This window comes from Taudactylus pleione, unplaced genomic scaffold, assembly GCF_031769625.1.
Source record: "Taudactylus pleione unplaced genomic scaffold, aTauple2 ptg000306l, whole genome shotgun sequence".
Classification (NCBI taxonomy): Eukaryota; Metazoa; Chordata; class Amphibia; order Anura; family Myobatrachidae; genus Taudactylus; species Taudactylus pleione.
The window spans coordinates 5,285,761-5,313,667 of record NW_028284707.1 but is presented as its reverse complement, the minus strand read 5'-3'; the positions used below and the strand labels follow the sequence as shown (position 1 = coordinate 5,313,667).

The following is a 27,907-nucleotide window of genomic DNA, read 5'->3' as shown; positions in this document are numbered from 1 at the left end:
CAAAATGTCTATACCTTCTACAGGTGCTACCCATAATGTTAACTCTTCCAGATGAACAACTGCTCATATATACCAATCCAGAAGACCACGTATTGGGATTTTTAAATGCCAGCAGACCTCCTCTTGGGGCTGGTATGAAATTATATGGATATGCTATTGCTCTTTGGGTCATTTTTGATTATCTGGATGTCCGACATCCCTATGTGAATTTCTCCTTTGAGCAGTTATGTAGCCTTGGGGTTGACCTGGTCTTTTTCGCAAAACAAAAGATGCTGAGTACATTCTGTAGGACATTATCTCTGGTCTTCTAGAAGGGGTATCTTTGGTGAGCCATAGTTAGGTTCATATTAACAATCTAGGCATAGAATTAAACATTCTGAACGTTCTCTTAACTCCGCCCACCTTCTTTCCACAGCCAATAAGCATCAACTGCTGCTACTTAACTATTGGGGTGAAATAGGCCATCAGTAATGCATAGGTCCCTTCATTTGCCTTTAACCATATGTACTATATTTTCTTCACAGCAATCCAGGCTCTCACTTATTAATAAAATATTAAAATATTCCCTAGATCAATGAATGAAATATTTTCACTGCAAAATGAATTTAACATTTCATCTAATTTACAAATTATTCAGGAGGAGACCTTTAAATACAATCATTTTTTGGCAATGGAACAGAAATTAATGAGGGGACTGCAAGTGTCCTTCGCATTTTTATTATACTGTACTCATTTTATTATATCAAAATTATTTTAATGAAAAACCTTAACTTTATCATTAAAATAATGACTCATACATTTCTGCTCACTATTTAATTGTAATAATTAAGGTGCCTCTTGGGATTTGTTCTCTTATCATAAAAATATGATCTCTCTGACATAGAGCCCCCCGTAAACTATAATTCTTATGGAAACATATTGCAGAGATAGAAATGATTTGTCAGCTGTATTTAAATAAAAAAAAACACCTCTTACCGGGACAGTGACTCTGATAGGAAACTGTCCCAGGTTTGCAGTAAAGTGATATTGATTGCTTACTCTTTACTGACTGTTCTGCGCATCATGTGCGGACATCATGCAGATTAAAAATGACGCTAGCTGGGATTGCAGGAGCAGTGGCAAACGCAGGATTTCTAGAAGAGGGTTTCCAAATGCTTGATTTTAGAGTGAGTGTGGTCAGTACATGAAGAGGGCATAATTAGTACTTAACCAGCTTTAATATGCGCCGAACAAAGTATATTGTGTGTCATAATTCCAGCATATACAGGACCAGTGATCACAGTAAGCTATTAAATGCGGCAGTAGGCCATCCTGCCTGAGCTGAACGTATTTATTTTAAATGTGGGCACCAATACAGACTATTGGAGCATGTCCGGGAGCCTGGAGGAGCAGCAGAAGAACCTAGCACTGCCCTGGACATATATGTACATATTAGGCTCTATAGTAGTGCATCCCTAACAGTGCATGTTTTCCAAATCTTCTAGTTGGTGCACAGGTTGTTTAATAAGGCTGGAACATGTTAAACGATCCACAGGTGGTGCTAATTATTTCATTTGTGATACTGAGAAGAACATGCAGCACTAGTAAAATTCTGTTATATTACTATTTCTATTGTGGTCATGGTTTTTGGGGGATGGGGGTTTCCAGGCAGATGGAAACCCCCCCTGCGTTTGCCAATGAGGAGCATGGAGTTCCCGGAGACAGGGATCAGAAGATCTCACAATAAGGTTAGAACAACTAATGCCATCTAAAGATGGGCTTAGCTATTGAGACCAAGCTTTTCAGAGCATGGTAAATTTGCCTAGCCCGCAGTCCTTATTGAGTATAATCTGGACTGCGGTCTGCAGCATTAGTTTGCCAGACACAGGAGATATCTCTGATACATAGCTGTGGATGTGGTGTGATGCAGTATTAAGCAAGTTATTCTCACATTCTGTGGACACTGAACAATTCTGGAAAGTTATAGGGGTCTCTGAACAGGAATCATAGATCTGAAATGTCTTTCAGTGAGTTTTCTCACCATATGGTAGCATGAAGGAAGTAACAGCAAGAAAAATAAAACAGGTCAGGCTAATGACAACCAGGACACGCCTGGAACCTCTCTGAATCTCTGGGTTGTGTCTGAGACCCCCTCTTCTCTTGGTACTGATGTGTTGCTTCTCATCTGTGCATTATCTGTCTCTTTCCCTTGTTCTGGACCTGGACTCCCTCAAGCCTCTCTTGCAGCTTAACCATGACCATTTGCAGGTTAATCTCTGCATTCGCACAAAAAGAAGAAATACAGGTGCTCAACTCCAAATTAACTATATTATGCCAAAAACCTCTATTCACTGCAAAAATGTATTTATTTATATATAATCAGTTAATTTGGAGTTGAGCACCTCTATCTCTTTTTGTGCATATATCACTGCCTAGAGAAATCAGCTATCGGCGAAACGCGCGTCGGCGGCATCCACGTTGCCGCCGGTCAGAGGCACAATTGAATGTCAATCACGTTACAAGCACTTAAAAATGTGTACATGTTAAACCCAATATTTGGAAATTTTTTGTGTTAGGGAATGAGCGCTATAACCCTGAGGTTTCAGGAGTGAGCAGAAGTGTTATAACGTAATACTGCAAGCGCACGGGGATTTGGTGAAGATATGCATATTATGTGTATATAACAACTATTACTATAGCACCAAATACTGAGAATGGTAATTGTATACTGAATTGGAAGAGACTTTACTACTGAATAACATAGTGTCTGCAAAGTATCTTTATTGAGGGATGTTACAGCTTTGTTACAAATACTAAAAGGAACATATACCAGCAGTATGAGAACGCTACTATTTAGAATCCAGATTACATGTATATGCATATAAGAAGTATTAACTGCTGAATGTAAGCTAATTTATATTGGGATTATTTATAATACCCATATCACATTGCAGAACTTGAGAAAACCTAACAACAACAGTATAAGAATTACTTTTCTTGTATATTCCCTATTAAACAAAAATCTAACATATACTAGTGTCAGGTTAATTCCATATTTGTTACCCTAATCACAATCTTGTGTAGGTGCAGCTATACGTTATATCAACGCTCTGCAGCAATACAGCAACTACGAGTATCTCTGACAAACTACACATGATAAATATTGGGTATCATATTGAAAACGTGTGATAGACCGACGACAGGTGGAATTTTAAACCACTTAATAATTTTTTCTTACATATGTATACACACCTTTTTCATTTTCTTTTATTTTAATCATATTTCGCCATTATTTTTGGACACAGCTATTATTTTAATAAACCTAAATAAAAGTTATATTTTATATGAATTTGGAGTTATGATAGAATATTAGGATATTTGGTATCCCATCAGTGCACCAGATAAAATCTTATCTTTTCTTGTGTTTTTTTCAATAGATGTTATTATAAGATTTCTGGTAGCACCTTCACATATATATAGAATATTTCTTATATGAAACAGGTGAAGTTGATGGGTTCTGAAAGATTACAAGATATTATCTTTTCATAACTTATATACTGATATATTGATTATTGGTGCGAGATTATCTTTGTTTATTTTTCATATATATATGTTCAGGGTGTGCAGTCTGAGGTCCATTTCCAATATTAATCTCTGGATACAGCAGGTTCCTCTGGTTGCTCTGCACACCCAGAAAGCCTGAGACACTTTCCACTCAGACTAGCACCCCTACTACATTGGTTTAGAGCATGGAGTCTGGCATAGTAATATGCCCACCAGTCAGAGGCACAATATGGGTAAGTCCTGCAAATATTTAGACTGTGTAGTGCAGCTTTGGTTAATTTTTGGGGCGTGGGTCCCCCTGGATTGCTTTGGTTGATCTGTTTCAGGGCACCGCATTATAACACATTTTTCTTTTATAACAAATTTTAACCCTTCATTGTTTGTTTATTATACATGTACTTCACTTTTTTATTTTCATTATTTATATGCAGCTGTGGCTGCTCTTAACTATCTCTTTTACATTGCACTTTTCTTACTATGGCGGTGCCCTGGGGCGGCTTAGCTGGGCCAGTTTGGAGGTGTCCCGCGCTCTGGATTTGAACCCTAGTATGTTAGGGACCTACCCAACAGAGGATGCGGTGGGTAGGCCCATAACCTTGGCCAAGATTATGCCAAAAACCTCTATTCACTGCAAAAATGTATTGATATATAATCAGTTAATTTGGAGTTGAGCACCTGTATTTATTTTTGTAGTGCATATATCAATTGTCTCCACAGGTATGTTCAGGGTGTGCAGTCTGAGGTCCATTTCCAATATTAATCTCTGGATACAGCAGGTTCCTCAATGGGATTGGCACTCCTATATGTTTAGTGTGTTTGCACTGGCACAAAGATGGTGTAATCGTCAGTAATAATGTGTGGATCATAAGTGGTAAAAGAGAGGTTTAATTCTTCATAAACATAAAACAATGAGTATACTCATAGATATACTGTAGAATAAACGTGATGCTGCATAAAAGTGAAAAAAAAAAAATTATTATATAAAATGTCTCTCACTCTCCCCAGTTACAATGCTGACCGCAATATGTAAATGGTAGTTAGTTTGAAAGTATATTAAAGGTTTCCAAAGTCCGCTCCTTTATCATCAAAGAAGCTTAGATAAAAGTTCCGATCTCTGGGCCTAATTCAGACCCGGACGCTATTTGCGAACGGTCATTCCAAAGAAGGGGCCGGCTATTTAAATTGAGCGCTCGCACTTTGCGGTTTGTTGACGCCTCTATGTCTGAGCGAGCGAACGAAAAATGCGCTCGCTATGTTGTAAAGACGCCCCTTTGCCGTTCGCATCACACGTCATCTCCGGTATTTATTAGATTAATCGGGAACATCAAAAGGCATCTGAACTGCTCGCAGTGCTTGTGGTAGCTTTTTCTTACCGCTATCACTGCGAGCAGTTCAGGCTAAAAGACAACCAAGTGACGTGGTCGATGACGCTCCTTTACTAATTATGCACTCCCATGAAACGCCCTTTTGACCGTTAGGCACGCCTGCGTTCGGATCTCCACTCCCCCGTTTTCAAGCACCTTCCCCTGTTACCACCCACAAACGGTACATTCTGTCAATCAAATTAGCAGCCCCTCGCTGTTTTGCGAGCGCACGATTTCCGACCGCAATGACTGGTTGGCGCATGCGTATTACGACCCATACGCATGCGCAGTTGTGCGAACATCGCTCAGAGCGAACAATCAGCCGCTTGAACGAACAGTACTGTGTGGTATGGTGTAGCTTACCGGTAAGCCCAGCCGAGTGAAGGTCGCTCCTTCTCCCACCTGTCGGCGGTCCGGGATGTGTGTTCGTCGCGCCCTCCGTGTGGAGTCCTCCGGGTAATGTTCCCCTTGTTTACTCCTATATGTTTGTCTTACAGTTAGATGGGGTTGGATAACAGAGCCAAGCTCTGGAATGCAAACTGGGGGATTACACAATTTAGCAACCCTAAAATGAACCTTTGGGGCTGCTTGTGCAGCTTAGTACTGTAGCAGATATCTCCTATGTCTTCAAAAGTCACCCCTTCTTGCTTCCCGGTGAATCTTAATATTTGCGGGTAAGATGTTATAAATATGCCCACAAGTGATGTGCAGTCTCTCCACTGTACTTCTCTGACTTCAGAACACATAGCGGGTACTTTTCCTGTGCACTTCTCTCCTCTAGCGGACTTGTAGACACCTGTTTCTGGTGTGGCTGTACATCAGACCATGGCCGTGCCTCCTCCCCGCTCTGTCATACCCCTCTTCCTGCAACTTTAGGTTCAATGCTGATTTTTGGCCGGCTCTGATGTAGTTTCCGGTCTCTTCACCGCTCAGCATTGTAGCTTTTAGCACCCAAGGCCCTATTACACGCTCATCTATTGCCTGGAACACCACCCACCAGGTCAGTCAACACCTCAGACCCGACTCTGTCTGGCATGTTTGTTAAAATCTCAGGAGAAGCTTCATGCATCCATTAACATCTCTTAGTTGATAAAGACAACCTGTCACATTTAGATAAAAAGTACTGTGCATGTAGATGAAAAACAAAAACAAAACATTTTGCTAGCAAAGACAAGGAATAGTTTTGTCTCCATAAATAGGGCTCTAAGGGCCTCATTTATCAAGGAGTTTTATCACTCACGAGTGATAAAACTTGTTGCGTATGATAACTGGTGCTCCAGCCTATCAGCTCCCAACTGTCATATTTCAAATAGATGACAGTTGGGAACTGATTGGCTGCGGCACCGTTGTCAGGTTCTATTTAATTTATGGAAACCAGTGAAATATGGAATATACAGACAATTCCTTATAACTTGAGATAAGAAAGAATTAAAGGTATCAAGCTGTTTAATAACGGTTTGGTGTGATTCATCCTATTAATGTCACTCAATTCATTTCAGCTATCCTTGGCCATACACACAAATGATACCTCTTCTGAAAATCTTCCTGTAATTTGCTGTATGGTTAGCTAATGACACCGCACCCTGCTGTGTAGAGGTTTAGAGAAACTGCTCAATGACTAGTGGTCAAAATAATACAATCCTAATAACTATATGATGTAATATTATTTAGATTAAAAAAAATAAATGAACCAAGTGTTGTTACAGGATGAATTTTAAAAGAACTTTATTAGACGATCAAAATTTATTTTATCAGATACAATTACATGTCATTTTTTTTAAAATTATTATTCATGCAATTAACATGAGCTTGTTAGGCTACAGAAGATAACATAGTGCGTTTGGTTATATTTCTCAGGCAATATAAAGCTACAGTGTTGGGTAGGAACATCAGGAGCACCGAGAGGGGGGGGGGAGCAGGTACTGAATATCCGGGCCCGACCTTGCTGGAGGGGCCCAGCGGGGGCCCGGGTCCGCTGATCCCTCCCCCTCTTAGTCCTGTGATGGCAGCAGCAGTGGCCAGCACACACTGGGCTGCATTGAGTACAGGGAGGCTGCTGCTCTGTGGAGCATGAGGTCCCCTCCTGTGGGTCACGCCCTTTGTCTGTACCCAGAGTTGGCCAGGCTTTCTACAGCCCTGGGGAACATCATTAAGTGCAAAAGGCTGAGCATGGTAATATTACCACCACTCTTAGGGGCCCATTCATCAACACTAAAATAACGTTTTTAAGGACATTTTCCTTAAATAACGTTATTTTGGTATTCATGAACAGACTTAGCACAGGAGATATCACAGATATCTCCTTGCTAAGTTCCCCTGCGTTAATTTCCACACTCCCCATACATTAGTACGGGGATGTGGAAATTGTGGTATTCATCAAATTCCGAAAATTCTGAATTTGCGGAATTTGATGCAGTTACTATTCGCCACTGTGAGGTGGTGAATAGCAGGTGAAACTTACCTGTATCCACGTGTGCAGGTCCCCCGACTAGTCCCTCCGGCGCTCTGCTCCGTCCTCAGGCTCCGGAGGCTGGTCGGACATGTGTGCTCCCCAGCAGAGCACAAGAAAGTTTAGAAAAAAAAAAAGTTTTTTTTTTTTTCTATTCTGTCATGTGGTCTGCTGGGAAACCACATGACAGACCAGCAGGACGGAGGCTGCTGCGCGGACAGGTAAGTCTGGGGGGGATAGGTGAGCGGAGGGGGGTACACAAACTTAACGCATCTGTAGGCAGTGCTGCGCATGCGCTGGTTTTACAGATGTAACAGCGCATGCGCAGCACTGTTTCCAGATGCGATAAGGTAGTGTAGGCAGGGAAAAGTATCTATTTCCCGAAAAGCTGTCATTGCAAAAATGACAGCTTTTCGGAATAGATACTTATGGAGAGGAGGAATGATGAATTCCACCTATAATTAGGTAGAACTCCATGCGAGTTCGAAACCTAATTATCTCTAGAGAATTTTTAGGTTTAATGAATAGGCCCCTAAGTCACAGCCACCCACTTTCTTTTTATGTTAAAGACTATATTTATGTTAATGCGAGCTCTATGCACTGGAAATCCTGCACAGGTTAATAGAGCACTGAGTGATATTGCAGTTATATAATATCTATATAGCCCCAGCTCCACTTATGCCCACTGTTTTGTCCCGCTCCACTCCCCACTCTGTCCTGTCCCTCCCCCTCTCTGTCCCCCCTCTCTCATTGCTGCATCAATAAATACACTGTGGGTCGTCACCTCTCCAGCTAAACTAAAGGTGCATATCCACTACACGATGAAAGAACGATTGAACGATGACAACTGCATTATACTGTGCAGTGGATAATGTGCCCACACTGAACGATATGTCGGTCAGTGCCGGCACCCTCCCTCATCCCCGAACATGCACAACCTGACAATATCGTCAGGTTGGGCAGTATGTTCAGTCGATGGCAGATGCCGACAACGACCAGTAGGAGCACGCATCGCTGGTCGTTTCCGGCATATTCAATCGTCCATTTATATCGTGTAGTGGATATGTGCCCTAAGGTCTGTCCCATCGCTCTTGCAGTGGGAGCCGTTGGAGTGTTCCCCAGCTCCCACTGCGCCTGCATGTTGGACACAGGACAGACCTTAGAAGAGTATTATATAGACTAGTATATTGGACCCAGTCTCCAACCCCCTGCACGCTCCACCCTATCCTGCCCTCCACATACCTCCCAACATGACCCTCTCCAGGAGGGACACAATGCTCTGGTCCTGGACTTCCCTGGTAAGAGGTGGGGCTGCAGCACAGTTCAAAATTCAAATAGAGGAGCCACACCAACTGTCATTTCACACGCTGCCAAACATCACTGGCTGGGACTCACTGGCAGTTGGTGTGACTCCCCTATTTGAATTTTGGACTGTGCTGCAGCCCCACCCCTGGAGCCTCCACCAATCATAAATTACCAGGGAAGTCCAGGACCAGAGCATTGTGTTCCTCCTAGAGAGGGTTAAGTTGGGAGGTATGCCTCCGTTCTGCCACGGCTCCATCCCCACCACTGCATCCCAACCCCCCCTACGATCCTTCCCAATCCCCGTGGTCCCATAATGACATCATTCAGGCGGCAGGTCCTCCTCCTATCCAGCAGCCAGCTAGGGTCTTTCCCCTCTCCCTCACAGTGGAAGCTGTTGGGGCGCCCAGGTACCCTTCTACAATTATCATATAAGTTGACTGATGAGAAAAATGATAAATGAGGTCATGTAAAGTTGGTATGACCTCTCACCCCTCCCATAGTGTCAGAGATGCAGAGGAGAGAGTGAGGGGACAGTGATAGAGAGACAGCAGGGAGGAGGGGGGGTAGAATGTGTGGGAAGAAAGAGGGGGATTATGGAAAGAAAATAAATAAAATTCAGGCAATGCTGGGCATTACAGCTACAGTATTGTGTTCATATACAGTACACAGGATGTGGTTAAGTTAACGGCGTCCGGAATGGCAGCCGCCATAATCCCAACGCAGAAAGCCCGATTTGGGATTAAAGATAGGCATCAAAATACTGACGCCTATCTTTATCCCAACGCCGAGATTCCGACAGCCGGCATCCCAAACGAAGGTAAGCGGGGACAGGTTAGTGTTAACCGTGGGTGGGGGGGGGATTGTTAGGTTTAGGGACCCCCTGGGAAGATTAGGGACCTCACCAATATCTATAATTGGTATTTTGATACTGTACCTTATGTACAGTATGAGAATGTTTTCATGTCACACGGATACATCTGTATACTGTTGTTGTTTTTTTCCAGTATTTAATACAATGTGTTTCATTCTATAAGGGCACTTTCTATGCTGTTCTCAGTTTCAGCAAACTTTAAACAAATGTTACATATTAATCTTTGCCTTTCATAAACTGTTATGTAACATTATGCATCATCACAGAAACCAAAATATGTAACTAGAAATGTTCCCACAATATAGGAGAATTGTCGGTGAACCATGATTAATGGCAGTGCCTTATGCTGTGTGCATTGTTCTAGTGCAGGGATGGGGAACCTCAGGCCCGGGGGCTGTATAAGTCCCCTGGAATCAATTGGTCTGGCCCTCAGAGCTTTTTCTGTTAGCCTCATCTGGCTAGCATGGTGCCTAAACTGACACCCTGCAGCCAGAATCTATACAGCAGTGCTGCCTGGAGTGTCCTTAGGACACTTCAGACGGTCGCACCGCTACCCTTACAGCTCCCCGGAGCATCCTCAGGATGCTCCGGGCATTGTTATAATCACTGGCAATTGTGCCTCCCCCTGTGTGACATCACATAGAGGGAGCGTGGCCTGCACCGGGCCCACAAATAATATTATATATATCAAAATGGCCGTCAGCAGAAGAAAGGTTCCCCACCCCTGTTCTAATGGATGTTGTGTCATTAGGCAAGGATTGTAACTGTGATTATACACGCAGTCTCACTGTGATAGCATGCTAATTCATTGCGATCGCTATGCCATCACAGCACTACATAAGGACGCCCACCTTACCATACATTTGTAATCTTTAGCAAGACTGCAAAACCATCGGTAACATCGAGTACCATCGCATCCTCACGCACAATGCACAAGGTCAGACCTTACTCAGAAATTGCTAACCTTCCGGTAAGCAGAGAAAAGCCCAAGATGCGTATGGCATCGCAGTGGATAATTCATGCACGCGCCTGCAACGGCAATCAAACACACTGGCACGCCTGAGATTCACCGACCCCCTCCCACGTCACCACCCACAAAGAGCACTTTCTGTCAATCACTCTGCGATGGGTCTGCATAGTCACTGCGATCGCTGTCCCAAACGAAGTGGCTGGTTCATGCATGCACACTGCGATGCATAGGCATGCACAGAACGCAACAACCAGCCAATGGCGTGCGTAATCGCAGGTGTGATCCTTGCTGAATCAGGCCCTCTATCTACTGTTTTTTAATCTCCAGATTAGCTATGTATTCAGTGAACAACACAGATCCCCCCTAGGGGCCGTCTAACTAATGTTCAAGATTTACTTTAAATGGAAGCAGAATGCATATCGTGATGAGACATGAATGTAAATACCCCTCACATTTATACCTGTAATGCAGATCAATTAAACATTAATGTAAATAAGCTTTCTAATATTGCTCAGGATCTCACCTCTTTGACCCTTTTAAATATCAGGAAAGTTCAGGTTAAAGTTTTTGACCTTATTAAAGCAAGTTGGTTGCAGCTATCTATCTATCTATCTATCTATCTATCTATCTATCTATCTATCTATCTATCTATCTATCTATCTATCTATCTATCTACAGTATCTATCTATCTGTCTATCTCTACAGTATCTTTATGTCTGTCTGTCTGTCTATTTCTTCAGCACAACTAGATAGATATTCAGCTTGAAACCAGCAAACCAAAAATACAATGAGAAATCATTTTATTTTACATCACAGAATATAAATATTACTTTTACATAATGTGGACAGGTGGGTTCGTGTGCTTCATTTACCTGGAGAATAGATGGCCCCAGAATATGTATTGGGAAGAAGGCAAGCCTTCGGAGGCAGTGGGATGCTCTGGGCAATGTCCTGCTGGGAAACAATGGGTCCTGCCATTCATATGTATGTAACTTTTTGACATGTTTCACCTACCTAAACATTGTTGCAGACCAAGTACACGCCTTAATGGTAACGGTATTCCCTGATGGCAGTGGCCTCTTTCAGCAGGATAATGCGCCCTGCCACACTGCAAATATTGTTCAGGAATGGTTTAAGGAACATGACAAAGAGTTTTGACCTGGCCTCCAAATGCCCCAATCCGATAGAGCATCTGTGGGATTTGCTGTAAAAATAAGTCCAAGGACTGGAGGCCCCACCTTGCAACTTACAGGATATTCTGTAAAGTATCTGCTGCTAACGTCTTGGCACACACATATATCCAAACTGCTGATTGGCGCCTCAAGGGGACCTACACAATATTAGGAAGGTGGTTTTCATGTTATGGCTGATGATGGGTGTATATAAAGTTTGAAAATGACTCTCACACTGACACTTTGGTACAGTAGACTACTTTGTCAAAATGGCTGACAACTTACACAATTAAAAAAGTATCTTTCTTGCTGAACCACTAATCTGACAGTTCAGTTAAGTACCAGATTGCCAGCATCAATTGCAATACCCACAGGGACTAGCACCTTTATATTTAACTAGCTGAAGTAACCAGTGCGGCCCGGGTTTAAAGCTTCATCCAGTGGAAGGCCCTGATCAGGCTTCCTGGGTCAAAGTTCTCCCCAGCGCACTTCATCGTGAGATCCGACTGGGACCCCAACCACTTCATTAGGAATCAAAGACCAATTGCCACCCCTCTGTAAAGTTTTTATCCATAACCATCCAATGGAAGGTCAAGTACAGGCTCCATAGGTCAAAGTTCTGCCCAGCCTCCACAGGTCAAAGTTCTGCTAAGCATACACCAATGTGAGATCCATCTGGAACCTCAACCTCCTAGTATGCCTTCTGGGATCTAATGTTACCACTCTGTGAAGTCTTCGTCCAAATCCCTCCAGTGGAAGGTTCTGAACAAGCTCCTCAGGACAAATTTCTAACCAGGGTCCAACCGGGACCTAACCCCCCTAAAACTTGGTCAGGATCCAACTGGACCACCTCACGTTAGTTTCATCCCTATCGGTGCAGGGGTGTCCAAATGCATAACCAGACAGACAAACAGATCAATGTATTTTATATATAAGATTTTTTTTCTCCCATAAGATTTTAGTACATAAAAGGACTTGGGGCCCGATTCAGCAGCAATTGCAATTGCAACTACGTACGCAGATGAAGCTATTGCTAGCCATTACGCATGCATATGCACCCCGCATGCACGGCAATTGCTCACGCAGATAGGAATCCATTGCAGAGTGAGTGACAGTCCGTGAGCGTTTGGGGTTTGGTGACAGGGGAATGGTTGCAGAAACACAGGCATGTTCATCCATGCATAAATTAGAGGCTGCGATTGCTTACACAGCTTGAGAGCCTTATGCGTGCAATGAAACTTGAAAATTCTGCGTTGGGTCAGATCTGCTGTAATTGTGCGTGACGGGCCGATGTGCTTCGATGTTACCGATGCATACGCAGGATTGGGAGGTATTATGTGAGAAAGCAGAAGAATTAGCATATTTTTTGCAGCTTCATTGCGTGCGATTACGCAGCTGTGATTGCAATTGCAATATGCGCTGAATCAGGCCCTTGGTACAGATTAAGGCTTTGGAGGGATTAAAATATCAAAACAATAACAAACAATGTTTATTATCACCGTGACTCCTTGGGCCTTAGCCCTCTGTGTATACAAGCACTGTGACTCCTTGGGTCTTAGCCCTCTGCGTATACAAGCACCGTGACTCCTTGGGTCTTAGCCCTCTTTGTATACAAGCACCATAACTCCTTGGGCCTTAGCCCTTTGTGTGTACAAGCACCGTTACTCGGTCTTAGCTCTCTGTGTATACAAGCACCGTAACTCCTTGGGCCTTAGCCTTCTGTGTTTCCATAACACACAAGTACTGTGAATCACCACAGTGGTGATTAGTAAATACAAAATATTAGTTTTTGTACAACTTGAGTGTTTTCATCAATATAGATCATGACAACCAAACGAGAGGAGAGCAGAAGCAGCAAGCAAATGCTAGCACTGCAGCTGCTGGAACCAGTCATGATGACGATACTAGTCCTGTACTATGATCTAAAGCTGATGCTCAAGGGCATAGAGGCTTTAAAAAATTAGGGTATCTAAAATAATAAAATTGAGATTTTAGAGGGGTAAAGACAAAAAACCTCTAAACGTTAGTGCAGAAAAATAGAAAATTGTCAACATCATTCATCACACACAGTGGAAAGGAAAGGCTCATGCTTTGGCCTTTATTTCTGAGTGGTGATTCTGCTCCTGTCAGTGAGGCATCTTATGCCTCTCATGACAATGAAAGACCTTTACACTCAGACTATAGAAAAAGTGTAAAAACAAACTAAGGAAGTAGATCAAACTGTGCGTTCAGAAACACAAATGTCATAAATCCCTGAGGAGAGTCTAAGTGTGTCCACGAGTGCTATGTGTGAGCCAGAGCCAAAACTAGACTTTTTGGTGCCCTGTTCCAGAAAGAGTATTGGCGCTCACCCCCCCATTATTTTTCAAATAGGGACATAAGAAACACACTCAAAAAAGGGCCATGGCCTCATGGGGAAGGGTCAGGGAAGGGATGGGAGGCCAGTAGATGCTGGGGATAAAAGAAGAGGAAGCTACAAGTAAAAATTATAATAAACTTGACAGGCCCGAACACCGGACCCCTGCCCTGCGGTGCTCTGTGGCACTACCCTAGTTATGGCCCTGGAGTGAGCCTGACCTTTCAGAGAAGTGGCCATCCACAGTTTCTGCTCCCTCTGTATTTGTGGGGATGAGCAGCATAAGTATTGCTGATGACATAGAAATTGAGGATGCCAATGTGGAATTGCAAGAGGATGAGAGGGATATTTCTGTAGCTGACGCTGGCACTAATGAGGACATTGAGGATGAGGATGTTATTTGTGTAAGTCAGGCACCAATGGAAGCAGCTCTTGGCCATGATAAGAAGAAGGCCATTGTCATGCCTAGGCATAGGACCAACAAATCCACCTCTTATGTGTGAAATTATATTTACCCAAATCCTGACAACATTTGTCAAGACATCTGTAGCAGTTGTGGAACCACAGTAAGTAGATGTAGGGATGTTAAGCATCTAGGAACCTCTACGCTATTAAGTCATCTGCAGCAAGCTCATGACAAGTATTTTATAACATCAGAAACTGGTGCTAAAAAAATAACAACAAGCAGTCCAGCATCAGCTAGCTCCCTTTTCTCTACTAGATCCCAGCATCTGAAATCTCCACTGCCAACACCTTCATCCTCAACATCCTCAGTAATGCTCAGAGGTAGTCCGGCATCCAATTTGCTAGGTGACTCATCCCCTTTCCAGTACTGCTCAGAATAATCCTTGAGCGCTAGGCCTGCTGCAGCTGGGGGTGGATCTTCATCCCCGAAGTGGACCAAGAAGTCTACTAGTAGTAGTTTAACAAAACAATTGACTGTTGAATAATCCTTTGCAAGGGGAAACAAGTATAACGGCTCTCACCCAGTCGCAAAGCTGATCACTGATGCCATGACGGCTATGCTAGTATTAGATCTGTCTCCAATATCTGCAATTAATGCAGTGGGTTTTACACAGTTAATTGAGGTCCCATATCCCCAGTACCAAATTCCATCTCGGTTTCATTTTACCCGAAAAGCCATTCCTCTGCTGTACCAGGACATAAAAAAAAAAATGAATTATTGCTCTACAAAATGCCATTGTACCCACTGTCCACTTAACCACAGATATGTGGACAAGCAGTAATGGGCATACTAAAGATTACATGACTGTGACAGCCCACTGGGTGGGTGAATTGCCATCAGCAGCAGCAGAAGCAATATCTAACAAACAATGCCAGCTCATTCAGAAGCAGGCTACTCTATGTATCACCGGATTCAATAAAAGACATGCAGCTGAGAACATCTTAGAAAAACTAAGAAAGTCATAGAAACATGGCTTACCCCACTTGGACTCTCTTCAGGATTTGTAATTTCTGATAACACCACAAATATTGTGAAAGCATTACAGCTGGGTGAATTTCAACACATCCCTTGTTTTGCTCACATGATAAGCTTAGTGATGCAGTGTTTTTTATTAAAAAAATAACAGGGGCGTGCAGGAGATGCTGTCTGTGGCCCCAAAAATGTGGGACATTTTTGGCATTCAGCAACAGCATGCAGGAGATTGCAGTACCTGCAAGAACAGTTTAATTTGCCCTGCCATCAACTGAAGCAAGAGGTGGTAACGATGTGGAACTCCACCCTTTCTATGCTTCAGCGGATGGAAGAACAGCAAAAATCCATCCATAGCTATACAACAAGCCATGACATTGGGAGAGGAGGGGGAATGTACCTTAGCCCAACACAGTGGAGAGTACTTTCTATCTAGTTCAACGTGCTCAAACCATTTGAAGTGGCCACATGTGAAGTGAGGGCTGACACTGCTAGCTTGAGTAAGGTGATTCCCCTAATTAGCCTTTTGGGAAATCAGCTGAAGAAATTGAAGGAGGAGATTAAACAAAGCGAATCCACACAGTATGCCATACTTGTTGATCAAGTCCTTTATTTGCTTCGCCAGGATCCACGGGTGGCCAATATCTTGAAATCTGATCACTACATTTTAGCAACCATGCTTGATCCTAGGTTTAAGTCATATGCTGTGTCTTTCTTTCCAACTGATCCAAATTTTTAAAGATGCAAAGAGCTCCTGGTGAACAAGTTGGCAGCTCAAGTGACACATGTCACTACGATTTCTCCTCATTCAGTTTCTTCAGCAGCAGTAGCCAAAAAAAATATTCAGCTTTCCCAAAAGACCCAGCGGTGATGCAGACAAGTCAACCCAACATTTTGACATCTGGTCGGGTCTAAAAGAATTGCCCAACATTAGTGACACCTTTACCATAACTCCATCTGATATGATCACCATCCAAAGAATGGTGGAGGATTATTTCATGACACCATACAAAAAGACATGTCACAGAGTTCCTTTGAGTACTGAAAGGAAAAAAAGGCAATTTGGAGGCCCTTGTACAAACTGGCGTTGCATTACTGAAGCTGCCGACTCTCCAGTGTGTAGTCGGAGAGAGTTTTTAGCACAGCGGGGAACCTTGTAAGCGAACGGCGTTGGAGGCTACTTCCTCAAAATGTGGAAAAGATGATGTTCATTAAAATAAACTGGAAATTCCATGAGGAAAACCTTTCCCGGCAAATATGTCACAGTACAGCAACTTCTGTAATGGTGAATTCCAACGGGGACAAATTAATATTGTGTGAGGATGCTGTACACACTGATGAGGGTGAGGATGGCAATGACGATGACATCTTGCCACTGTAGAGCAGTTTCCATAAGCCAATTGGTAGCTTGTTTTGTGGGGGTCCAAACAAACCAAACACTTCAGCCCAAAAGTGGCAGTCCCTGTCGCTGCAGTGCTTGGTTTGTTAAAGTGTGCATGTCCTTTTTAATATCCAACATAATAGCATGTGGGAGGGCCCAAGGGCAATTCCATCTTGCACTACCTTTCATTTATGCCACTGCTGTGTGGCAATGTTTCATAGATGTGCTTGAAACTGCGGAGTCTGTGCCGCTGCTCTGTCTCTTAGTAAGCAGCCAGCTTACTGCAGCCTTTGGCCAATAATGGTGAAAACAATAGTGTGAGCTGTGAGGTGGTCTAAATTGACTGTAAATGACTGGAAATTAATGTTATTGAGGTTAATAATACTCTAGGAATAAAAAAAGAAAAAAATTATGTGATTTTAGCTTTTTTTGTAAATGTTTGTAAAAAACCCAAATCCAAATCCAAAACCAGTCACGGTGAATCCAAAGCCGGACGACGAATCAGATCCAAATCCAGCAAAAATGGTCAGGCGCACATCCCTAGTGAAAAGTAACCATTGTAAGTCCTTACTGTTAAAATATAGTTTCACGGAGTAGCTATAAAGTTACAGGATCCAAGCACAGAGAAAACAAATAACAATAAATATCTATGGCTATGTCTCTTGTATAATGAGTCAGCTCTGGTGCACCACTAAGTGGCAATATGCAGGTTTATCCTTTATGCTTTTTAGACCTAAATGATGGATACCTGGATTTGGTTAATTATGTCTTGTTGTCAACTCCTCAGCATTTATGGCTGTTTATCTTTAGTGCTTTTCGCTTGGCTTTTATAAGCACAAAGTAGATCTATGTAAATGGAGTAGTATAAATATTTATATAGTTACGTGAATCCACCTCTTAGTATAGTTACTTATCACCACAGTCAGCTATTGTAAAATAATTATAACAGACTTTTACTATAACTTCACAGCTTCTTATCCTTGTTATATGTGGTCAATGACAGGTTTATACACCTCAATCTATGCACATAATGTGGAACTGGCAACCAACCAATCAGCTCCTGTCAGTTTTCAAACACAGCCTCTAAATTGATATTTAGGAGCTGATTGGTTTGTACTTTATCTCCGTCCACTTTTTCTTCTCCAAGGCTTAGTACATAGGGGTTTACTCATAGAGCAAGGGAAAGTCCTGTTTACCTGAAAACAGGACTTATCACTGTTTTTGGCGATTCATAGAGGGGGTTACCGTGGAGAAGGTTATTCCCCGGCTTTGTGTATGTATCATATCACCATACTTTTTATACGGTATATGCAATTCATCAAGGAATGGAAAGCTCAGCTTTCCGTTCCTCTCCTGTGTTACAGATTCGCCATCCGAGGAGGCGTAATCTGTACCTCAAGCCGGAAAGAGCAGGGAAGCTGCATACTACCGTGCTGTCTGCCCGGCACACTACGCTTGCTCCGCCCCCTTTTCCCAGCATCCTTTGCAGCAGGTCTGATGTGACCTGCTCCTCTCGGACGCCGGTGCATGCGCAGTGAGAAGCAGGCATATCCATATATTTCTGTCTTCTCACTGTTTTCCAAGATCGTGGCGGGGCCGGACACTGCCCGAAGACACCAGACAGGTAAGTCTACATGAATGGCTACTAAACATCAGTTTATATTGCATCGATGTGATGCGATATTTAGCGATATTTTTCAGTAGCCAGTTCATGTTCTACATGAATAGACCCCAGAGGTCCCTCGGTAATATTTACGGGGAGATGTACTACGTTAGTCTTGGAGAGCGATAAAGTGGAGAGAGATAGACAGGTTTATGTATCAAGCAGTGAAAAGCGTGTTGAAGTCGACCAATGAACAAGTAGCCCATAGCAACCAATCAGCTTTGAAGTAGCATTTATCTATACAGTCTATAAAATAATAGGTAGGAGCTGATTGGTTGCTATGGGCAACTTCTACACTCCGAATGTGGCTGCATTAACAACCATCTCTGAATCAGGCTCTATGTTCCACCAAGTTGGTGCACCCAGGAACAAAAAATACAATTGGACCATTCTCCCCACTTACCCTCTTTGGCTTTAGTAATCTCAGGTTCTCTCACGCCTCTGGTCCTTACTGCTACTGGACTTCCTTCTTGCCAGAGCTTCAGGAGCTTACCATAACACACGTGCTCCTTTTCTCTGGTTAGCAGATCATATAATTTACTGGACCTACAGTCTCTATTAACACACGTCAGTGAGCAAGACACTTGTCCTTTATTTTTGGAAACCAGTAGCAACACTTTGTCCCCTGGATGAAATTACCGGACTGCTACTATCCCATTATAATTTTGTCACTGCCTTCCCTGGGTTTTTCCAAGGTTCCTGCAAACACCATCAATAGGTACTTGCACACTAGGGGCATGAATGGGAGTCAGACGGATCTCACAGACGGTGAGGTTTTGCATACAGCGCATGCGCAGAAACGAATATCCACATTTCTGTCCATAATATACTGAGTTGGGCAGAACATGGCCAGACCTGTCTTTCCATGAAATAGAGCGTTTCAGTACAGGAACTGATTGGTTGCAAATGTCAGCGTCACGGGTGGGTCCTGGGTGTGTATGAAAAGCCCCATTGCGATTCACCACATTTATTGAACAGAATCTTGCATTAGCTAGTATACAGTATCTGGTTTCCGAGGCTGCTCACAACTACAGCCCCCATAAGTGTGGGTATCAATTTGGCCCTCTAGGTGGGTCTAGGGCAAGTTTTCCTACAAACTGAGGATGGCACTATCCACTGTCGCTTATAGGCTACACTTCACAAAATTTACCGGGAGAGGACACATCTTTTATACCATGTACTGTAGTTCTGTGCACGCACTGCAGGAGCAATTACAAGTTGAAGTAATATAAGTGACAACTAATATGAGTAGTAAGTAACTGTCTTTAGTTACATTATGACAAAGGACATTGAGATCTAAAACACAAGTTGCCTGATTGTAGCACAGCTGCTGATAATATTCACAGATGCATTTGTAAATGTTGCATTTGTTTATTAGAAGCGATTTGGGAAACAAATGTGATTTTAAGGAAAATATGTTACATATGCTCAGCAGACTACAATGCCAAGCACCTCAATATCACGATGAATGGTGCCACATTAACCCTGCGACCTCTGTTCTATTTCGGCAGTGGCTAAGTGCCAACGGCGTGATTGATACGCCTTCCACACTGCTGCTTGACAATACCGTGTGCTCTATCTCTATATATGTAAATATTGCCAAAGGATCTATGTACTAAGCCTTGGAGAGAGATAAAGTGAACAGATATAAGGTACCAACCAGTCAGCTCCTAACAGTCATTGTAGTGTATGAAAAATGACAGGAGCTGATTGATTGGTATTTTATCTCTTTCCACATTAACTCTTTCAAGAATTAGTAGACAGGGCTCTATTTATGAATCTTTTTTTTTACTAAAATGGTGGTAACATTGGATCCCACAAGACAGACTAGGGGGTTGAGGTCCTGGTCGGACATCCCATTGGTGTATGCTGGGCTGAACTTTGACCAAGGGCCGTGGGCAGAACTTTGACTCAGGAGCCTGTTATTGGCCTTCCATTGGATGGATTTGGGTGAAAACTTCACTGAGGGGTGGCAATTGGTCGGGGATGCTTAATGGAATTGTTGGGGTCCCCGAAGGAACTCACACCTGAGGGTGCTGGCAAACCTGAGTGATTGGGATCCCAGTCGGACCTCTCTGCGGAGTGCGCCAGACAGAACTTTGACCCATGGAGCTTGCTCAAACCCAGGGATTCTGTACTGGGTCTTCCACTGGATGGATTTGGATGAAAACTTCACATAGGGGTGGCAATTGGTCTGGGATGCTTAATGAAGTGGTTGGGGTCACCGACGGAACTCACATTAGAGTGCGCTGGGCAGACCTTTCACCCAGGGGTCCTGTTCTGGGCCTTCCACTGGATGGATTTGGACGACATCACATAATAACACTAACTTGACTATAACTTGAAGATTTAAACCCGGGCAATGCCAGGTACTTCAGCTAATATATATATATATATATATATATATATATTTATATATAATACAAGAATGGCCGGCACTCAACACAATGACTGGTACTTGCCTGGGTGCCCTCCAATGGAAAAAATGCCAAACATATGTAGAAATAACAGCAGCACTCACAGGACTTTGATAAAGAAGACACACGACTCAAGAAGGTCAAAGTTCAACATTTCAGTCTGGTGACTTTTATCAAGAACTAGAAACAAGAGATACAGTGCATACCTTTATACCCAGTGACATCCCATAGTGACCATGTGCAACGCTTACCACGCCGTCGATGACATCATCAGGGCGGGACAGGGCACTTGCACAGTGATGCAGCCGCACCCAACATGATTGCCATGGTAAGTAACCAGGGCAACTCGATGTTGATAAACAAACATGGCTCTGCAGCAAAAACATGCTGCACTCCCTGCCGCTAACAAGGATAACTCCATGTTACAGCACCAGGTATTCCTAGGTGGTCTCCCATTCAAGTACTAGCCTGGCCTACACTGCTTAGCTTCAAAGATCAGACGGTATAAGGCGTGTCCAGTGTAGTGTGGCTGTAGCAGAAGAATAATAAATCCAAGTGTGATAGTCCTGCACATGCCAACGACCGAGACCCCAACGTATCCACACACAGTGGATGGATCCAAAAACAATGATACCACACAACATCTCAATGAGAACAATCAATAAAGAGAATGCAAAAGTGTAAAATAACCAGAACACTGATGAGAACAGAGAAGTGGGTAACCAATACCCTGTAAGTGTAAGTGTAAATACATTCTGTCACCATGGTCACTGGAGGTACTTAGAAAAAGCAGGAAAAGGAAAGTTGTTCGTTGAGACCAAATATATAGTATTCATTTTGTGTATCCAAAAAGTTTCAAGTTGTAACAGATTCTTGTCCCTATCACCTCCTCGTTTGTTGATGGGGACATGATCAATTAGTTTGTACACCAAGGTGGATAATGAATGTCGAAAGTTCTTAAAATGGCGAGCTACTGGTTGGTCTACTTCCTTTCCCTCTAAGGCTTGGCGAATTGCCGTGCAATGTTGTGCCATTCTAATTCTAGCAGTACAAGTGGTCTTCCCAATGTAAGCCAGTTCACAGGGACACCGAATCATATACACCACACATTTGGATGTACATGTTAATGTATGTCTAATTGGGAAGCGTCTCCCCGAGTGCGGGTGTATCACGTCTGGGCCAGTTTCCATGAAACTGCATGTCGTGCAACCAGTATGGTTAGAACCATGCATCAGCATGCATTAAGGTTCCCCAAGATCAGTTTGGTCACGCAGAGGTTAATTTACCTCAATAAGTCAGCTTATTGATCATTTTCCTTATTTCAATATATGCATACGTTTATATTTATTGCTTGGTATCACATTCGCTGGAGTTCATGAAATTACCTTTGACCTTTCAGATCTTATTGTCAACATTACCTGTGTTATATGTTACCCATTTGTCATCATTACCTGTGTTATACGTTGTGCATTTTTCATGTAACACATTTACCTTATTATACTATACTGTAGATAATTTTTGTTGTAGTAACCCACATGTATCACTATGTCACTTCTTTATTCACATCTTTTTATTATCATATGTATGCCGCATTTCGTTTTACCATGTCACCTGGTTTTATTGTGCAGTTCAATATTGTGTCTGCCTTGTTACATCTGCAGCATGCTCTCTCCCCAGTGCGCGCTGTTAGCGGCAGGGAGTGCAGCATGTTTTTGCTGCAGAGCCATGTTTGTTTATCAACATCGAGTTGCCCTGGTTACTTACCATGGCAATCACATTGGGTGCGGCTGCATCACTGTGCAAGCGCCCTGTCCCGCCCTGATGATGTCATCGACGGCGTGGTAAGCGTTGCACGTGGTCACTATGGGATGTCACTGGGTATAGAGGTATGCACTGTATCTCTTGTTTCTAGTTCTTGATAAAAGTCGCCAGACTGAAACGTTGAACTTTGACCTTCTTGAGTCGTGAGTCTTCTTTATCAAAGTCCTGTGAGTGCCGCTGTTATTTCTACACACATATATATATATATATATATATGGTCTTTAGGGTCTGATTCGGATAGCAGTTATATTACCTGATTTGTTTATGTACACCTACAATATAATAGTATGGGGTAGACATGTTTAGATGTCTGGCCCATGTGTTACACTATACTAATGGTTGATGTGTTACTATGGTTACACTGGGACGTTGATGTGGTGCTGGCCAGTGTTGGACAGTATTTTGACGTCACTTCTGGTTCCAGCCATAGTTTGGAGTATGCGTTCTTGGACCCTGGAATCGAGTCTGTTTAAAAAAAGTTTTACCACTTTTTTATAAGCTGAATAATGATTAGGATGCTTAATCACTGTATTAACTATGTACTGGTTCCTTGATGATATTGTAAAATGTGTTACATCTGCTGGTTTTGGATTATTTCCTGTTTCCAGGTGGGAGGTTTCTAAAAAATTGAGGGGTGTGTTTTAGGGGTAATAAACTGCTATATAAGTCGGCTCTGGGCACTGGGTTGTTCATTCTGGGTTGAGGAGTTGACAGGTCAGCATACTATGTGGCTGTCCTGATGAAACTCCACAAGGGGACTGAAACGTAGACTAAGGGCCCTATTAAATTAGGTGTGAAAAGTTGAATTTGGCGAAAAGCCTTCGCAGGGCAAAGTTTTCGCCTCATTCATCAGTTTTGATGCGATCTTTTCACGTACTTTCGGAATGCACGCTCCCGTTTTTCGCCCTATCCAATTGCAAAGCACATGAAAACGCATATGTGCGATAATCGTGCATGGCGAAACTAGTGAAAAGTACAGCACATTTTTGGAAAATCAGTCTGTATCCAATAAAAAACCTAACTGACACTGGTGATCAATATAGAAGTGTACTATTAATAGCCCTGATAAAAGTATTTTGGGTTCTTAAAGTGAGTCAAATGGCTTTATATGCATATTTGCAGAAGTGTGGAAAAATAAAAAAAAACTATTCTTTTGGAAAATATAATTGCTGTAGTTAAATTGGGGGGTACATTAAAATGGATGCTAGTATATTTTTTGTGGCTATAAAGTGCAGTTTTAAAATATTTTAACAAATACCCTGATGCAGCCACCAGCAATCCTAATTACACCTGTCCCATCCGTACAGCCCCCCCAAAGTACCTGACCCAGAACTTTAAACCCATTTTCCAACACTTTTTACATTTTCACTCCAAAATTTACATGTAATTATTAGGGGGAATTAAGCTAATTAAAAAATTATTTTTGCCTAATTAGTCATTATGAGGGGTGTCCATAGGGCTCTGAACCAAGGGCCTGATTCAGCACAGATCACAAGTGCTAAGATGCACGCACTCGGCCGATTTTCGCGCCCTGCGCATACATATAAGCCGCAGTGCACGTGCACGAACCAGGTGCTGCGATTGGGAATGCGATCGCAGCCAGTACGCAGACCCATTACTCAGTGATTGACAGGAAGTGCCATTTGTGGGTGGTGATGGGGGGGTCGTGCCAACGCAGGCGTGTCAGTGCGTTCGAACGCCGTTGCAGGGGCGTGCATAAATTATCCACAGAGAACCCATATGCAGCCTGAGTACTCAATGCATGCAGGAAGTTTAACAATTCCTGCTGGAGGGTCAGGTCCAGGGGCAAACTCAGGATTCTAGAAGAGGGTTTCCAAATGCTTGATTTTGGAGTGAGTGTGGCCAGTCCATGAAGAGGGCACTTAAACAGCAATAATATATGTCATACAAAGTGCAGTGTATGTCATAATTCCAACATATACAGGGCCAACAAACATAGTTAACCCATTAGAAGCCATGGTAGGACCATCCTGCCAGGCTGAATGTTTTTATTTCAACTGTGGGCACCATTTCAGAGCATTGGAGCAAGTCCAGGAGCGGCAGTAGAACCTAGCACTGCCCTGGACATATATGTACACATTGGTTTCCTTGTGCACTGGATAGTATGCAGTATTAATAATTATCCCAATAGATGACAATGAATGTTTTCCAGATCTCCTAGTTGGTGCACAGGTGTAATCATTACTGGTTGTGATAATTATTTCATTAGTTATACTGAGATCTTTAAAACATGTAGCTCTAGTAAAATTTAATTATATACTGTTATTATGGTCATTGTGTGGGCTGGGGAGGGGGTTTCCAGGCAACTGGAACCCCCCTGCGTTTGCCAATGAGGTCATCCACTATTCTGAATATTGGTCCGATGGTTCTCGATTGTACCGATGTTTTAGCTATGTTGCACATTATTACGGATGTGAGTGAAGCTAAGAAGGCATCTTTATGAAGTGCTGGGCACCTTCATACTATAGTGCGGTGGCAGTGCATATGCATTCATTAGCATATTTTTGCAGCGGCCGGGTGCGTGCGATTGCAGACTTGCAATTGATCCTGAATCAGACCCCAAATCCCCACATTTTACCTAAAAATAGGATATTTTGCTAATTTTTTCACCTGCCTCTGAGATGGTGAAAACTTTACGCAGGTTTCAGTCTATGGAGTTTTCGCACATGGGAACACTCCGGCAATTGGATAGCGCGAATTTTCGCACCTACTGTAATTGATTACGGCCCTAAGTATGAAGTTTTGTGAGTTTAAATAAATATCTCAATTTTTTTCTGCTAATGGGGAGTGCCTTCTATTTGTTTTTTCTGGATATGGATCAAAAAATAAAAATGTTTTTTGATCATTAAAGGAGCACCACCCTATTGCCTCCGAAATTGGCATTGAGTGCGGACTTGACTGTGACTATATATATATATATATATATATATTTATATAAATAGACAGAAGGAGAACTGCACGCACTTTATAGTGAAATCGTAGGTGCTGCATTCACATATGAAATACAAAAAGACACTTCAGTCCTATCTAGGACCAAAAACCAGAGACGGCACACCACCAGTGTTAAAGATGCAAACAAAAGTTATATTATAGCTTAAAAGTTATAGCCATGCTCAGAATACATATTGAACATTAATTAGGTCACATAACAGGGGCCATTTGCACATGATGACTTATCGTATGCCTGGTGACCATGTGTTGTAGCCCTGGGCCCAACGGCCATTTCGGTGTATGTACACCTTAATCATGAGCACTGAAGTGTCTCTTTACATATATATATATATATATATATATATAAATAAGACAATGTGCTAGTTACCTTGACAAAGGGGCGTGCGACCCCGAAACGTTGGTGTATTGGGTGTTCATTAAACCCTGATTTCTAGACCTCAAGTGCCGCCGACTCTCATTTTAATTATGTATTAATTGCGGATGGCACGGGGGCGCATTCAGCATTGGTACAGCAGAGTGCCGGTCCTCCATCACCCATATATATATATATATTAGGGGTGTGCACCGGCCACTTTTCGTGTTTTGTGTTTTGGTTTTGGATCTGGTTCTTTCTTCGTGTTTTGGATCTGGATTGGTTTTGCCAAAACCACCCTTCGGTATTTTGGGTTCTGGGTTTTGTGTTTTGGATCTGTATTTTTTTTAAAAAAAGCATAAAAACAGCTAAAATCACAGAATGTGTTGATTTTTCTGCTCCTATGCTATTATTAACCTCAAAAACCTTAATTTCCACTCATTTCCAGTTTATTCTGAACACCTCACACCTCACAATAGTGTTTTTATGTCCAAAAGGTTGCACCGAGGTAGATGGATGACTATGCTAAGAGATACGAGTGGGCGGCACAAACACGTGGCCCATCTAGGAGTGACACTGCAGTGGCAGACAGAATGGCAGTTTGAAAAACTAGGCCCCAGACAGTACATAATGCAAAGAAAAAAAAGAGGTGCAAGATGGAATTGTCCTTGGGCACTCCCACCCACCCTTATGTTGTATAAACAGGACATGCGCACTTTAACAAACCAATCATTTCAGCGCCAGGGTCTGCCACATGACTGTGGCTGAAATGATTGGTTCGTTTGGGCCCCCACAAAACAAGCTGGCAATTAATCTGGCCCTGCACAAACTGGCTCTACGGAGGCAAGATGTCGTCCTCATCCTTCTCATTCACCGATTCCTCACCCTCTTCAGTGTTGTGTACATCCTCATCCTCACAGAGTATTAATTCGTCCCCGCTGGAATCCACCACCACAGGTCCCTCTGTACGTTCTGGAGGCTGGTCTCCCTGGAAAAGTTGATAATTCATTTTTAAGAAAATCATCTTCTCCACATTTTATGGAAGCAACCTCCTACGCCTTTTGCTGACAAGGTTCCCGGCTGCACTAAACACTCTTTCGGAGTACACACTGGAGGGGGGGCAACGCAGGTAAAATAGAGCCAGTTTGTACATGGGCCTCCAAATTGCCTCTTTTTCCTGCCAGTACATGTACGGACTGTCTGACATGCCTACTTGGATGCTGTCACCGATGTAATCCTTTAACAGACAGACGCACGCTTGTCGCTGCTGCTTTAAGGATGCAAGTGCGGCTACAGCCCACACATTTCACAAAGACAGAAAAAAAAGAAGAATATTTTTATTGTTTGTGGAGCACACTTTGAGGGTGTCACCACCCTTTAACAGACAGGCGCACGCTTGTCGCTACTGCTTTAAGGATGCAGGTGCGGCTACAGCCCACACATTTCACAAAGACAGAAAAAAAAAGAATTTTTTTATTGTTTGTGGAGCGCACTTTGAGGGTTACACCACCCTTTAACAGACAGATGCACGCTTGTCGCTGCTACTTTAAGGATGCTGGTGTGGCTACAGCCCACACATTTCCACAAAGAGAAAAAAAAAGAAGAATTTTTTTATTGTTTGTGGAGCGCACTTTGAGGGTTACACCACCCTTTAACAGACAGGCGCATGCTTGTCGCTGCTGCTTTGAGGATGCAGGTGGAATCTAGACGGGATTTGGAACCGGGGACACACTACCTCCATCACTTGTCTAAATCACACTGCTCTAATGGCGGATACCGGACGCATGTCTAACACCAACATAGCAGTCAAGGCCTCAGTTATACGTTTTGCTTCA

The 27,907-nt window shown here is 42.8% G+C and overlaps 1 pseudogene; it reads right to left on the bottom strand.

The window, feature by feature from the left end:
- Positions 1–21,345: 21,345 nt before the first annotated feature.
- On the bottom strand, positions 21,346–21,463 carry LOC148511460 (5S ribosomal RNA; annotated as a pseudogene).
- Positions 21,464–27,907: the final 6,444 nt, after the last annotated feature.